This window comes from Cynocephalus volans, chromosome 6 (genome assembly GCF_027409185.1).
Source record: "Cynocephalus volans isolate mCynVol1 chromosome 6, mCynVol1.pri, whole genome shotgun sequence".
Classification (NCBI taxonomy): domain Eukaryota; kingdom Metazoa; phylum Chordata; class Mammalia; order Dermoptera; family Cynocephalidae; genus Cynocephalus; species Cynocephalus volans.
Window position 1 is genome coordinate 70,098,982 of NC_084465.1, and position 13,683 is coordinate 70,112,664.

Consider the following 13,683-nt stretch of genomic DNA (forward strand, 5'->3'; position numbering starts at 1 on the left):
GAGTCTTCCTCTCTCACCATGCTCCCGCTGCACTGTCTTGCTGATGCTTGAACATGACAGGCCATCGTACCAGCTGTTCCCTCTGCCTGGAACATCCTTCCTCCAAATAGCAAAATGGTTTCCTCATGCACCTCACTGAACTCTTTGCTGACATGCCATTTTCTCTGTGGGACCTACCCTGACATTTTAAAACCACATCTCTCCCTGCATTCTCTTTTCCCACTTACAGCTTAATTTTTCTCCATAGCACTTATCAGCTTCTAACATACTGTATTATTTATTGTCTGCCTTAGTCCATTTGTGCTGCTGTAACAAAGTATCTGAGGCTGGTAATTCATAAACAGTGGAAATTTATTTCTCACAGTTCTGGATGCTGGGAAGTCCAAGATCAAGGTGCTGGCACTGCATGTCTTGTGAGGGCCTTGTTTCCACGTCCAAGGTGGCACTGGAGGGGAGGAACTCTGTGTCCTCACATGGCGGAAGGGATGGATGGGCAAAAAAAGGGGCAAACAGCTCCCTCACATCTCTTCTGTAAGGTTTTTAATCCCATTCATGAGGGCTCCCTCCTCAGAAATTAATCAACTCTCAACACCTCTTCATGCTATTGCATCATCCACTATTTCAATACATGAATTTTGGGGGACACATTCAGACCATAGCATTATGTATTACATTTATTTGCTGTCACCCCATCTCCAAGACACACACACGAATATGAGGTCAATAAGGGTAGAGCTTTTCCCTGTTTTGTTCATTAATGTATCTTCAATGCTCAATAAATATTTGTGGAATAACCAAAGTGAAGCAAGGAGCAAGCAACGAAAAGTGAATGGAAGCGAGAGAGAGAGAGAGAGAAGGGGGGGCGGGGAAAGAGAGAAAAAGTTAATTTGTCACCAGCCAGGTGAGGAGAAGAGGGTGGGGACAGCATCTGTGGAAGAGCAGGTGGGTGCCGAGCCTTCCACGGGGGCAGGGTGAGCGCTCACGGCGCGAGAGCGCAGGTGCAGGGAGGGTGGGGGCGCAGAGGGACGCAGGGATCGGCTTAAACGCCACGCGAAAGAATTCGGACCTCGTCCTTAGATGAAAAGCTCTTAAGTAGCTGAGAAACATGATCATGTTTGCATTGTGCCAAGATCACTCAGCCTCAGCGTAGAGAGTGAATTGGGCGAGGGCAGTGGGGTAGTTAGAAGGTTGATTGTAATCTGGTAACAAGTTACCTAAACTGAGGTGAGGATAACCTGAACTAAGACTGTGGCAACATCGACAACACAGGACTTCTATTAAACGTGAGAAAGGTCAGAAATGGAGGTCGCGCCTCACCCTGCCCCTCCCACCTGCCCGGTTCTTCCTTGCGTTCCTGGGAGGGAGGGCGTGGATGAATGGCTTTGGCGGGAACGCGGTGTGACCTCCACTCTTCCACATCTCGGCGCCTTCATCCCTTGGGATTGCTTTGACCGGAATACCCTTCTTATAAGTCTTGCTAATTCCAACTTCTTTAAATTTCAGCTCACAGATGTTGACTCAGCTTATGGCTATTACAAAAACTATACTGGAAGAACCCGGTAAAATCAGAAAAGGCAAGAGGTGGGAACTGATAATGCAGTTATTGGACAGTTTATGGAAATGGGGATTGATCCCACTTAAAAAGCAGGCATTTTCCATACCAGCAGGAGATTTCTGTCTCAGAAAGATGATATTGTAGTGTAAACGGCTCACAAAGCTCATACTGTTATAAAGAGTTTACACAGGACTCACTGGGGTTATAAAAATAAAAATATTAGCTTTGTACTAGCAATGCCAAATGTAAATACAGTGATTCTCTGTATCCTTTCAATATTTGACCTTGAGCAAGTTTTTCAACCCACTTTTGCCTCTGTCTTCTGGTCACAAGAACAAAATGATCTCTCAGGGCTAGTTCAACTCCAGGAACCTAGGATGTGGCAGTCAGAGTGAGCATCACACATGTTTTACAGATGGAGAGCCAAAGCTCAGAAAAAAAAGGTGGCTTTCTTTTGGACAAACCTAAACAAGAGACCATCTCTCCCCACCAGATACCTGCCCCCAGGAGCTGCCCATCATTTAACTATTGAAACATTGAAAAACAATTCCTCTTAAAACCATAAAATAATTTGCTTTTGATAAGTTTGTATTTTTTCCAGTACAATAAAGAGCACTTTTTTATTTCTCTTTTGCAACTAAAATAAATTTAAGTCAAGATTCAGCCTGGGGAGTTGTTGTGTTTGGCTTTTGCAAAATAACAAAAAATTGTTTTGTATAGAAATACTGACTCAAACACAACTGCTATGAGAGTTTGAATAGACTCTACTTTTTTTTTAAGAAACAAGAAAGCAAATTAGGTATTTGTGTAGATATCTGTGTGAAGGGAATCATTAAAAAGATTGAAAAAGAATGCTAAATATGAAAAGATGTTATAGAATATTATTGGGTTAGAAAGTGCCAAAGTTATTTTAAAAATATATGAGTTATACATGTTATGTCTTAAAAACTTAAATCTGAATTTTAAAAAAGTTTCATAATAAAAAGCAATGTAATGACAGAAATCAAACCACAGATCCAGGAAGGTCAGAGAACACTATGTAGATAAATACCGAAAAAATCTACACCTAGGCATGTCACGTTTGAACGGCAGAAGTTCAAAGAAAACCTTGAAGGAAGCCAGAGGGGGGAAAAACCACCTTATTTGTAGAGAAACAGAGTAAGAATTACATCAGATATCCCCTTGGAAGCTATGCAAGCAAGAAGGAACAAAACCACCAACCTAGAATTCTGTATCTAGTGAAATTGTCTTTCAAAAGTGGAGAAGAAATAAAGACTTCACGGACAAACAAAAAGTGAAGAAATTTGTCACCAGGAGATCTGTGTGGTGAGAAATATTAAAAGAAGTTTTTCAGAAAGAAAGAAAAAGATACAGGTTGGAAACTCAGATCTACATAAAGAAAGGAAGGGCCTTAAAGAAGGAATAAATGAAAGGCCCTCTCAGTTCCCTCCCCTGGGTACTGGCACCATTCCCAGCACCTGGAACCCCCCACCCCCACCCCACTCCACTCCTGCCAAGGTAAATAATACGAACACTGAACATGATAGATTGTTGGCTTAAAAAACAAAGAGTAGAAGACTTTCTTTCTCGAACCACAGCTGCAACCTCTGTATTTTAAATATATCTTTAAGATACGGAAATGCACATAGCAAGTTCTCTGGCTTGCAGAAAGGAGGAATCTACTCCAGAAATTGGGCATAACTGGAAAGAAGAAAGGAAAATACTGATTGATGAAAGCTATCTCACCCTCAGCTTTATAGTTGTTACATTTTCATATATGAGGGTACTTCAAAAAGTTTATGAAAAGATTTCTATCTTTCAATTCCATTTTTTCCACAAACTTTCTGAAGTACCCTGTAGTATCATGATGCCAGTTAAGTTGTGACATCATTTTGGGACAAGTCCTTCAGAGTTTATATAAAACAGAATTAAATATTTTCAGTGTAACTTTTTCAGACAAGTGAACAGATATGATGTGGGGTAGGGAGGGGAGAGGGGGAGGGGGGAAGAGGAATGGGTAAAGGATCATGAAAATCAACTACAATGTATATTGAGATGTTAAAATAAAAAATTAAAAAAAATATTTTCAGTGTAGACATTATGAGCTCTTTAAAAGCCAAAACTTATTATAGCTTTTCAAACAACAAATGAAAAGGCTACTGAAGCATCCTATAGGTTTTAATTTCTAATAAGGTAAATATAGGTTGCTATAACCCACATAAACAAAAAGCTCTTTGGCATCCCTCTCCATCTCCCTCCCCTTTTATTAAAGGTTAAACAATTCTTAAGACCCAAAATAAGAAAACCACTGTGTTTTGTCCCTAGTTGTGATAGATCTATATCTTGCTATGATCTCATAAGAAGTCATTTTTATGAAATTCCAAGCACCTGTAGATACTTGTGGCTGGGCCTAGATATTCGGTCCTTCCAGCTTGGGAAGCTGGTTTTTGGTAACCTGAGGGACTTTGACAACAGTTAACCTTTTTTCTCTTTGGCTTTTTGTTTATTTTGTTTGTTGTTTTTTTCTTTCTTTCTTTCTTTTTTTTTTTCTGTACTCCTTTTTTCCCCCTGTTTCTTACTTTTTTCTTTTTTCCTTTTTCCTATTTTTTCTTGATTTACTCACTTTTATTTATTATTCTTTTTTCATTTGTTCTTTGTTTTCTTTTCTTTTTTTTAAACATTCACTCTTTTAGCATTTTTATTTATTTTATTTATTTATTTATTTATTTATTTATTTATTTATTTTTACTGTTTTTTTTTAAAATTTTTTTTTTTTTTAAGTTTTATTTTGTCGACATACATTGTGGCTGATTATTGCTCCCCATTACCAAAACCTCCCTCCCTTCTCCCTCCCCCCCCAACAATGTCCTTTCTGTTTGCTTGTCGTATCAACTTCAAGTAGTTGTGGTTGTTATATCTTCTTCCCGCCCCCCCCCGGTGTGTGTGTGTGTGTGTGTGTGTGTGTGTGTGTGAATTTATATATTAATTTTTAGCTCCCACCAATCAGTGAGAACGTGTGGTATTTCTCTTTCTGTGCCTGACTTGTTTCACTTAATATAATTCTCTCAAGGTCCATCCATGTTGTTGCAAATGGCAGTATTTCATTCGTTTTTATAGCTGAGTAGTATTCCATTGTGTAGATGTACCACATTTTCCATATCCACTCATCTGATGATGGACATTTGGGCTGGTTCCAACTCTTGGCTATTGTAAAGAGTGCTGCGATGAACATTGGGGAACAGGTATACCTTCGACTTGATGATTTCCATTCCTCTGGGTATATTCCCAACAGTGGGATAGCTGGGTCGTATGGTAGATCTATGTGCAATTGTTTGAGGAAACTCCATACCATTTTCCATAGAGGCTGCACCATTTTGCAGTCCCACCAACAATGTATGAGAGTTCCTTTTTCTCCGCAACCTCGCCAGCATTTATCGTTCAGAGTCTTTTGGATTTTAGCCATCCTAACTGGGGTTAGATGGTATCTCAATGTGGTTTTGATTTGCATTTCCCGGATGCTGAGTGATGTTGAGCATTTTTTCATATATCTGTTGGCCATTTGTATATCTTCCTTAGAGAAATGCCTACTTAGCTCTTTTGCCCAGTTTTTAATTGGGTTGCTTGTTTTCTTCTTTTTCTTTTTTTCCTTTATCTTCCCCTTTTCTTTTTTTCTTTAGTTTGTTTTTGTTTTTGTTTTTGTCTTGTATTGTGTATTAGTTCCATTGTAACAATCAGTGTGTCAGGTGGACTTTGGACCTCATTTTCTTTTGAAGTCATTTGGATCATGCCTCTCACCAGCTTTTCCCAGTTCAAGCTGACCATGGGACACCTTGCCTCCAAGCTCAGCAGTAAGTCAAACATGCTGCCAGGCTTCTCAGCCATTTCTGTTGAGGAGACCCATACTGGCAACCACCAGTTCTGCAAGACCCTTGGCAAGGGTAACTTTGCTGAGGTAGACTGGCCCAGCACACCCTGACTGGGAAAGAGGTGGCTGTGAAAATCATTAACAAGACTCAATTGAATTCCTCCAGCCTCCAGAGACTATACTGTGAAGTCCATATAATGAAGGCCTCAATCACCCCAATATCGTGAAATTATTTGAAGTGATCAAGGAGGAAGCACTGTCCTTTGTCATGGAGTGTGGTAGTGGAGGGAGGTGTTCATGTACCTAACAGATCATGGCAGCATGAGTGAGAAAGAGGCCTGGGGCAAATTCCACCAGAGAGTGTCTGCTGTGCCTGCTGCCACCAGAAGGCTATTGTTCATAGGGACTCAAAGTCAGAAAACCTGCTTTGGATGCTGACATAATCATCAAGCTTGCTGACTTTTGTTTCAACATGAGTTCACCTTTGGCTACAAGCTGGGTACCTCCTGTGGCAGCTCTTATGCTGCCCCAGAACTCTTCCAGGGCCAAAAGTACTATGGTCCCACAGTGGATGCATGGAGCCAGGAGTCATCCGCTCTATGCTGGTCAGCGGGTCTCTGCATTTTGATGGACAGAATTTAAAGGAGCTGGGGGAGCAGGTTCTAAGAAGAATATATCACATTCCTTTCTACATGTCCATGGAGTATGAAATCCTGCTCAAGAAATTCCTCACCTTTAACCCCAGCAGGAGAGACACTTTAGAGGAAATCATGAAGGACCCATAGATGAACATGGGAAGTGAGGATGAATCAAAACCTTACGTCCAGCCATTTCCTACTGCAAGGACCCTGGCAGATTAAGTTGGTGGTGTCCATACATTACACGTGGAAAGAGATCCAGGACTCAACGATGAGTCAGAAGTACAGTGAAGTGATGGCTACTGTCTGCTCTTGGGCTACAAGATGTCTGAGCTGGAGGGCTACACCATCCCCCTGAAGGCCCTGCCTTTAGCTGATCCCAGCAATAGCTGCACTCCTTCCCCATGTGGCAAGATGCAGCATAGGGGCTCTGCCCACACAAGGCAGCAGTTTCAGTGAGCTTGCCTCTCCCACCTTTCATTCCTACTCTAAGAATATTCTGTGTAGCAACTCAAAAAATCATCAGCTTGAGGAGGACCGGGAGTCAGGATGGAAGGTCAGCAGCATAGCCAAAGTGCCTGCCAGTCCGCCCCGCCCCCCCAGCCTGGAGAGGAAGACCACCACCTCCAGCACAGCCTCCCAGCATGGCTCTGTGGCCTCCTTCTACACTCACAACCAGCACAGCAGCAGAGCCCAGACAGAACCAACTTTCCCCAAGGTTATCCTCCAAAGGAAACTACCTCCACACTGGGCCACCTGAACAGGTACTCAACCAGCAGAATTTGCCCATCCATGTGACTCTAGTCTGTCACTTTGGCAATAGCCAGGGCCTTCGTGGGGCTGCTGGCAGGTTCTTCACCTTCATCTTCAGTTATGTTTGTTTCAAATCAGCCAGAAAGAACTGGCATGAAGCTGAAAGTAGAGTGAAGATGATCAAATCTCATATCGTGGCCAGCTGAGGCAGTAATATGAGGGTACTTCAGAAAGCTCATGGAAACATTCATATTATCTTTCAATTCCATTTTTTCCACAAATTTCTTGAAGTACCCTCCTACATACAAGAATGAATTCTGAGGCGTTAAGCCTGACTCCCTGCACTATACATGGAGCATAAACTGAGCTCCATTAAGCCCAAGCAGATGGTATGGGAAATAGGCCAGGTGTTACATGCAAACAGCTATAGTTGAGAGCTGTGCAAGAGGTACACCTTGCTGTGTGTGCATGGACGGCCCAGCTGGGAGGGCTTCATACAGTGGAGGATAGAGGTGGGCAAACCCTGTGTTTTCTCCAAAGGGTTCAAACTAAGAGAATATCAACACCTCCATGGCTTTCAAACACATTGTCTCAAAAATAACTGCTGAGCTTAAGCTCTAAAGGACTTCCAGAAGCCACCTGGGAGACAAGAGAGGCCAGCTGGCCCTAGCTAGTCCTAAATAAAATGTTTATATTGTTATTCCTTGACTTATCTACTTTAGATATTGGCTGTTGACTTTCTGACACAATTGATGAGAATTTACATCTTTTACAATGTTGGGATATAGCACCATTCTCATTCCTTCTGTGGTTGCCACTGCAACTGCAGTCTACGTGACATCCCTACATCGCCACTTTTCCCCTGCCACCTGTCTCCCATTCCATAAAATGAGTGTTAGAACTCTCATCCTCCCCCTACTCTCCCCATCCCTGCAGTTGCTATCAGTGATATTTTTACTTTTATATTTGTTTTTATAAACCTTTACCTTCTGATTTATAATTTGTCCAATGGTTAAAAGGAAAAAAAATTATAAGTGGAGTTTTATTAATTACATCTACATAAAAACAGTTTATGCAGAGCTAATAATGTGATAGGATAAAGATACCTTGCTACAGGTTCCAAGGTCATGATCCCATGCTCCTAGAATCCAGCTGGAATCGATTTCCCATTTTTGTACTCTTCCAGTTGCCTTTACTATATTCCCAAGATCTCAATTATGCTTTCTGTTCTATTAATTCTACTTATTGCCCAGAGATCCTTCTTCCAGAGCCATTAATGCTCCTGTTTCAGACTGGGTCAGTTGCTTTTTGGCCTGCTGCACAGCTATTATTCTGGGATAGGATGTCACTGATCTTGTAGATTGGATTGGTTGTTCTTGAAAATTTATTAATTAGTTATCACTACAAAAATGCTATGTAGCCATAATGCTACTTAACAAGCAACCCTGAAATCTCAGTGGAAACAACAAACATTTAATTTTCTCACTCTGTTTCAAACTATGGGTTGAGTTCAAGACTGCTCCATGTGTCTTTAAATCAGTGTCAGCAGCTTTCTGGAGCATGCTTTTCTTATGACAGAAGAGAGAGAAAGAAACCAAGACAAGCCAAATAAGCACATTTAAAGCCTCTGCTGGGGTTGCATCCACTAATGTTTCATTAGCTGGAGCAAATCCCATGGCTGATGTAATATAAAGGAGTGGGCAAAGTATTCCATCTACACTGGTGGGAGGCAGTGCAAAGGCTTGGATGTATGTGTCGATAGCAGGGAAGAAGTGAGCAATAGGAAACCACAATTCAGTCCACCTCCAGAACGTATGAACTCGTGCTCCCTTGCTTTGCTGGAGCACTTCTAGTGACTTCCTAGGAAAGCGTGTATAGTAGGTAAACTCTGAATTGTATGTGTCTGAAAATGTCTTTATCCTGCCTTCACACCTGACAAAGAACCTTGAGACTTTTGCACCATTACCTTCTAGTTGCTGATAAGTTTCTTGCTAGGCTGTTTCTTATTCTTTTTAATGTGATCCTTTCTCTCTCAATATTCTCTTCACCTTGATGTTCTGAAGTATCTCAATAACATAGACATAAGTAATCTTTCCATCATTGTGCCAAGCATGCAGTGGGCCCTCTCAAACCAACAATTCTATATGTGGACTTCTAATAAATCTCTCCATTCTTCTGCACAACTCTCTGCTGACTTCCTTTGTATCTGGTGTTTCAAAGTATGGAGACTGGAGCCTTCTATCCCTCCAAGTACTATATATATATATATATATATATATATATATATATATATAAAATATAGGCTGCTGCTTTCTCCAGTTCTCATGGTCACTTTTCTGTATTTCAGACAATTTTTCAATTCTCTTGTCCACTGATGGTCTTTGTTTGCTCTCTTCATGTTGTGGAGTTATAGCACTTAAAACATTTTATTAGTGTGCCAGGAGAGAGAGGTAATAAAATGGCATACCTATGTAATCGTGTTGATTCATTAGTCCCAATGTTTAATTTTGCCAAACACAATTTTCATTTAAACATAGACTATTTTAAATATTTATAAAATGGGTGGCTGTACCAGAGAGTATCATATTTTTATGACTATTTAAATAACCTGGCTATGTTAGCATCCAGATTTTCAAAGGTAATTAGTCTGAATGTGACTATTTACTTTGCAAATGATTGAAATATTACCAAAAGTAGTTTCTCTAAGGCAGCTCTATCCTAAGGAACTTTTTGCAGTGATAGATATATTCTCTGTTTGTGCCATCTAAGATGGTAGCCACCAGCCTCGTGTGGCTACAAAATACTTAAAATGTGGCTAGTGCTACAGAGGAACTTAATTGTTACTTTTATTTAATTTTAATCAATTTAAATTAAATAGTCACAGGTGGCTAGCTGCTATTATATTGGATAATAATACAGCATAGATCTAAATCGTGATTAAATTCCCAAATTTAAAAATATGTTTGAGGCAAAGATTACTTTTGTAAAGAAAATATCTGAAAAGGATAGACATGAGAAACCTAACAAGATATACAGCCAGGTATAAAGTTATTTTTATGGTTTATACCAAAGAATTCTTCATATTGCAAGAATCTATAGTGCAATTGTGGGAATATGGGGGTGGCTGACTACCAGTGTGAGAAGAGCTACCCCACTCCCAGTGATGGAGATGAAGTGTAATCCTGACATCATGTAAATTCATCAAGTTGGAAGAACAGTGAACTCACTGTATGTCCTGACCAAAACCTCTCCATTTAATAGTACAAGCATTACGAGTTGAGACCTTTGGAAGTGATTAGGCCATGAGGGCAGAGCCCTCATGAATGGGATCATAAAAGAGGCCTGAGGGATCCTGTTTGCCCCTTCCACCATGTGAAGAAGCACCATCCAAGAGGAACAGACCCTCACGAGACACCAAATTTGCTGTCACCTTGATCTTGTACTCCCCAGCCTTCCAAACTGTCAGCAATAATTTTCTGTTGTTTATAAATTACCCAGTCTAAGATACTGTGTTATAGCAGCCCAAATGCACTAAGACACTAGCGTCAACTGAAATTTTAAAAAATTCCTAATTAGAGGACTTTCACCCAAACACACTTAAAATAATGATGGATATCATACTAAAGAATTTTGCTGCTCCAAAAACACAGAATTTAAGTCCAATGTAGAACTGCTGAAAAACAGATTTTCTAATAAATCTTACATGTGCTTGTGCTAATTACTTATGGGCAGACACATTATTTTATCTGTTTTTTCTTATGTTTGCAATTTTGATTTATTCACATCCAAATTGGTTAAGTCTAGGGAAATTTGGGCACTTGGAAAACTAGTTTTTCTAAACAGTTATTTCTCCCTCAGAATTTGAGACCATACAGGTACCAGCCATAGACTAATCCCATTAAGAAATGGTAATTTTTGGAATATATGTTCTAGGGAGATGCAGGGAGTACAGATAGCTGACCCAATATTCCTAATGCTTTAAATTCCTCTGTACTAAGATGACAAGGTGCAAAGTATTATTCCCTGAATTCCAAAAAGAAAAAGAAAAAATACACACACACACAGAAAAAAAAAATTACTAAAATACTCTCAATTAGAGTCTGAAAATAAAGTTCTGGGTTAACACAGTGAGTTAAAAAAAATAATAAAAAATACTTGCTAAGATGTCATGACCCAACATTACTACTGTTGAGTTCAGCGTTTCCATTCTAAATCCTTATTTTCTGGTTTATAATTTACTCCAAACTGTTCCTTTTGACCTTTGAGTCTGATATTTCTCTTGCCTCGTCTCAATCCAAAGGCGAATTTATTTGCAATTTGAACTAAATCTCTTCAGTTATTTCAGTTACTTGCGTTTGAAGAAAATACCTGCTTTGTACTTTCAGAAATTGTCCAGATTTTTTTTCCACGTTCAGATAGCTTGAAAATGACTTTGTTTTGAAGCTGTAGGATTGGCATGGCTGTAGTGAAGATCCAATTCCAAAAGAGTTGGTTAAGAAATTTGGGCTGAGGAATGAGAAATGGTGAAGCCCCATAGCATATGATTACATGGAGGCAAATGCACACGCCCTCCCCCACAGCCATCTTGCTCATGCATGCAACAGCGCCCAAGGTGAATGTGGTAGCTTAAAGAAAGGTCAAACTTATCCCAAAAAGATCAATTTAAAATGCATGTCTGACTTTTAAAAGTACCAAATAATTAAACAGCCCCAACTCCCAAAGCACACAAAGGGGACCTATTAATGGTACATATAAATTTATAAGGAACATATGAAAAAAGATACATATTAATACACAAGGAACATCCATATAACTTTTGCTAGAACTTGGCCAATATGATGCAAAGGTACTACTGGGACTGAAATTCTCCGGACTCTAGCTCAGGTTTTCTCCTGACTTTTATTTATGTCTCCAGGTTGAGCCTCCAATCTGGCTTCATTATCCTCTCTACTAAACGCAGGATGACCTGATATGAGTGTGCTGAAAAGAACTAACTCTCCCATCTACACTTTTCAAGGACATTTACTTCAGTAAATATCTTTCTTTCACATCTACTGAAAACCATGTTCTGCACTTAATGCTGTGGCTGTGACGATGAATAAAACAAAGATACTCTCTCGGGAAATTCCTTGAATATGAGAGAGACTGATGAAGTGTAATAGCATAGAATAAGTACAAATAGAGGTTATTTTCAATAAAGACAAACAACAATTTGAGTCTATTTCTTTCAAGAACAGAGAGAAATAGACAAGCAGACAAATATGCAGTAGATAGGTAAAGATATAAATCTAGACATAAATTCCTATGCACCCAAAATGGAAAACTTTTACATTTTACATAATTGCCATTAGCAACCTCCTTACTCCCAGTCCAATTCAAGCACTTCTAAATAAATATAGGATCTAAATAAAATCAGCGTGTTGGCTAAACAAATGCATTCTCAAGGCAAGTTCCTTAGCTGCTCACCCAACTCTTTCCCATCAGATTGTCACTTCCAAGCTCCTGCTACCCAGGAATCCTGGGACTCTCAAAAAGAGCCAAACCTAACACTTTCTCTAGATAACTATAGTCAAATCCCTTTGCCTGAAAATAAGCTTTTTCTCCTTTAAACTTCCAGTGCACTTATATCTGCTTCTCTTGAACATCTACTGCTTTCTCTAGATTCTAAAGTGTGATTTTTTTCACATTTTAAAAATCATTATGCATCTTGCAACCAATAGGTAAGTTTACTTCAGGGTTTATTTTTGCCCAAGAATATGTTATTTAATTTGATAGTGGATCTTGTGCTGATTCATTAACTCAACAAATTAGTTTTCTATAGTCATCTTTATTTTAATTTAGAAGTACATTTGTTTAATATGGGAATCTAGGTGAATTTCAGTTTGTTTTCAGAAAAACTGAAGACCTCAAAGCGTTTTGTCATGTGGGTTATCAATGTTTACATTACAAATTAAAAATGACACAGATCTCTTTAATGGAAAACATCTAGATTCTGTGCGCTTCTGCATTCCATGTATTCGGCTGCGTACCAGTTATGTGGTTACTTGGAAATTCCACTGTTTACTTCAGAATGGTGAAAAAGGCTAAATAATATCTTGACATCATTATGACAAGGTTTGACCTCATAGGCACACTGAAAGGATCTCTGGGCCTCTCAGGTCAAAAGACAATACTATTTTAATAGACCTGCTCATATTCTGTGCCTTCTGGAATTCCTTATATATTTCAATGAACACCTGGCCAACCTCACAATCTATTATTAAGGTGTGATTCTGGGGTAACACATGAGAATCTGCATTTATAAACAATTCCCAGATGATTCTAAAGTATTTAATATTGAAAAGGCAGACTTTTTTGTTCTTCTTTAACTTACTCTAAAGGGCAGGTTTTTAAAAGTGACTAAACTTAAGATTTTCATACTCTCCATGTTTATCTTCAGAAAAATATCATTCACTTTATCAACTCTTTCTCTAAATACGGTACCCAAATTTAAGTATTACATGTCAACTGCTGAAAAGTTAAGTGAGGCACCTCTTGTCTCCTGAAATCAGTTATTTGGAATCCTGAGCCAATTCTAACAAAGTAAATGCCGAGAGCTAGCCTCTTCTCAAAAGAGCAACATATTTTTTTGAGCTCCTGCTATGTGTCAGCCTCTATGATGGGCACCTGGGCCACATCTCACAGTGCCTCATAATGATTTCAGAATTTATCAGATAATAGGCAAATCAAAGTATCTGAAGAATATTGTTGCTGAAATCTGGATTCAAAATCTCTTGACTTCTTAAGTACATTGTTTATATTATATTAAAGTGACTTTAAAAAATTTACAGTGATGTTGTTCTAATGAAGTGAGGTTTTGGAGCTGTGTGCTA

The 13,683-nt window shown here is 39.2% G+C and overlaps 1 pseudogene; it reads left to right on the forward strand.

Moving 5' to 3' along the window:
- Nucleotides 1-5,378: 5,378 nt before the first annotated feature.
- On the forward strand, nt 5,379-6,818 carry LOC134380936 (serine/threonine-protein kinase MARK2-like; annotated as a pseudogene).
- The last annotated feature ends 6,865 nt before the right edge of the window (nt 6,819-13,683 follow it).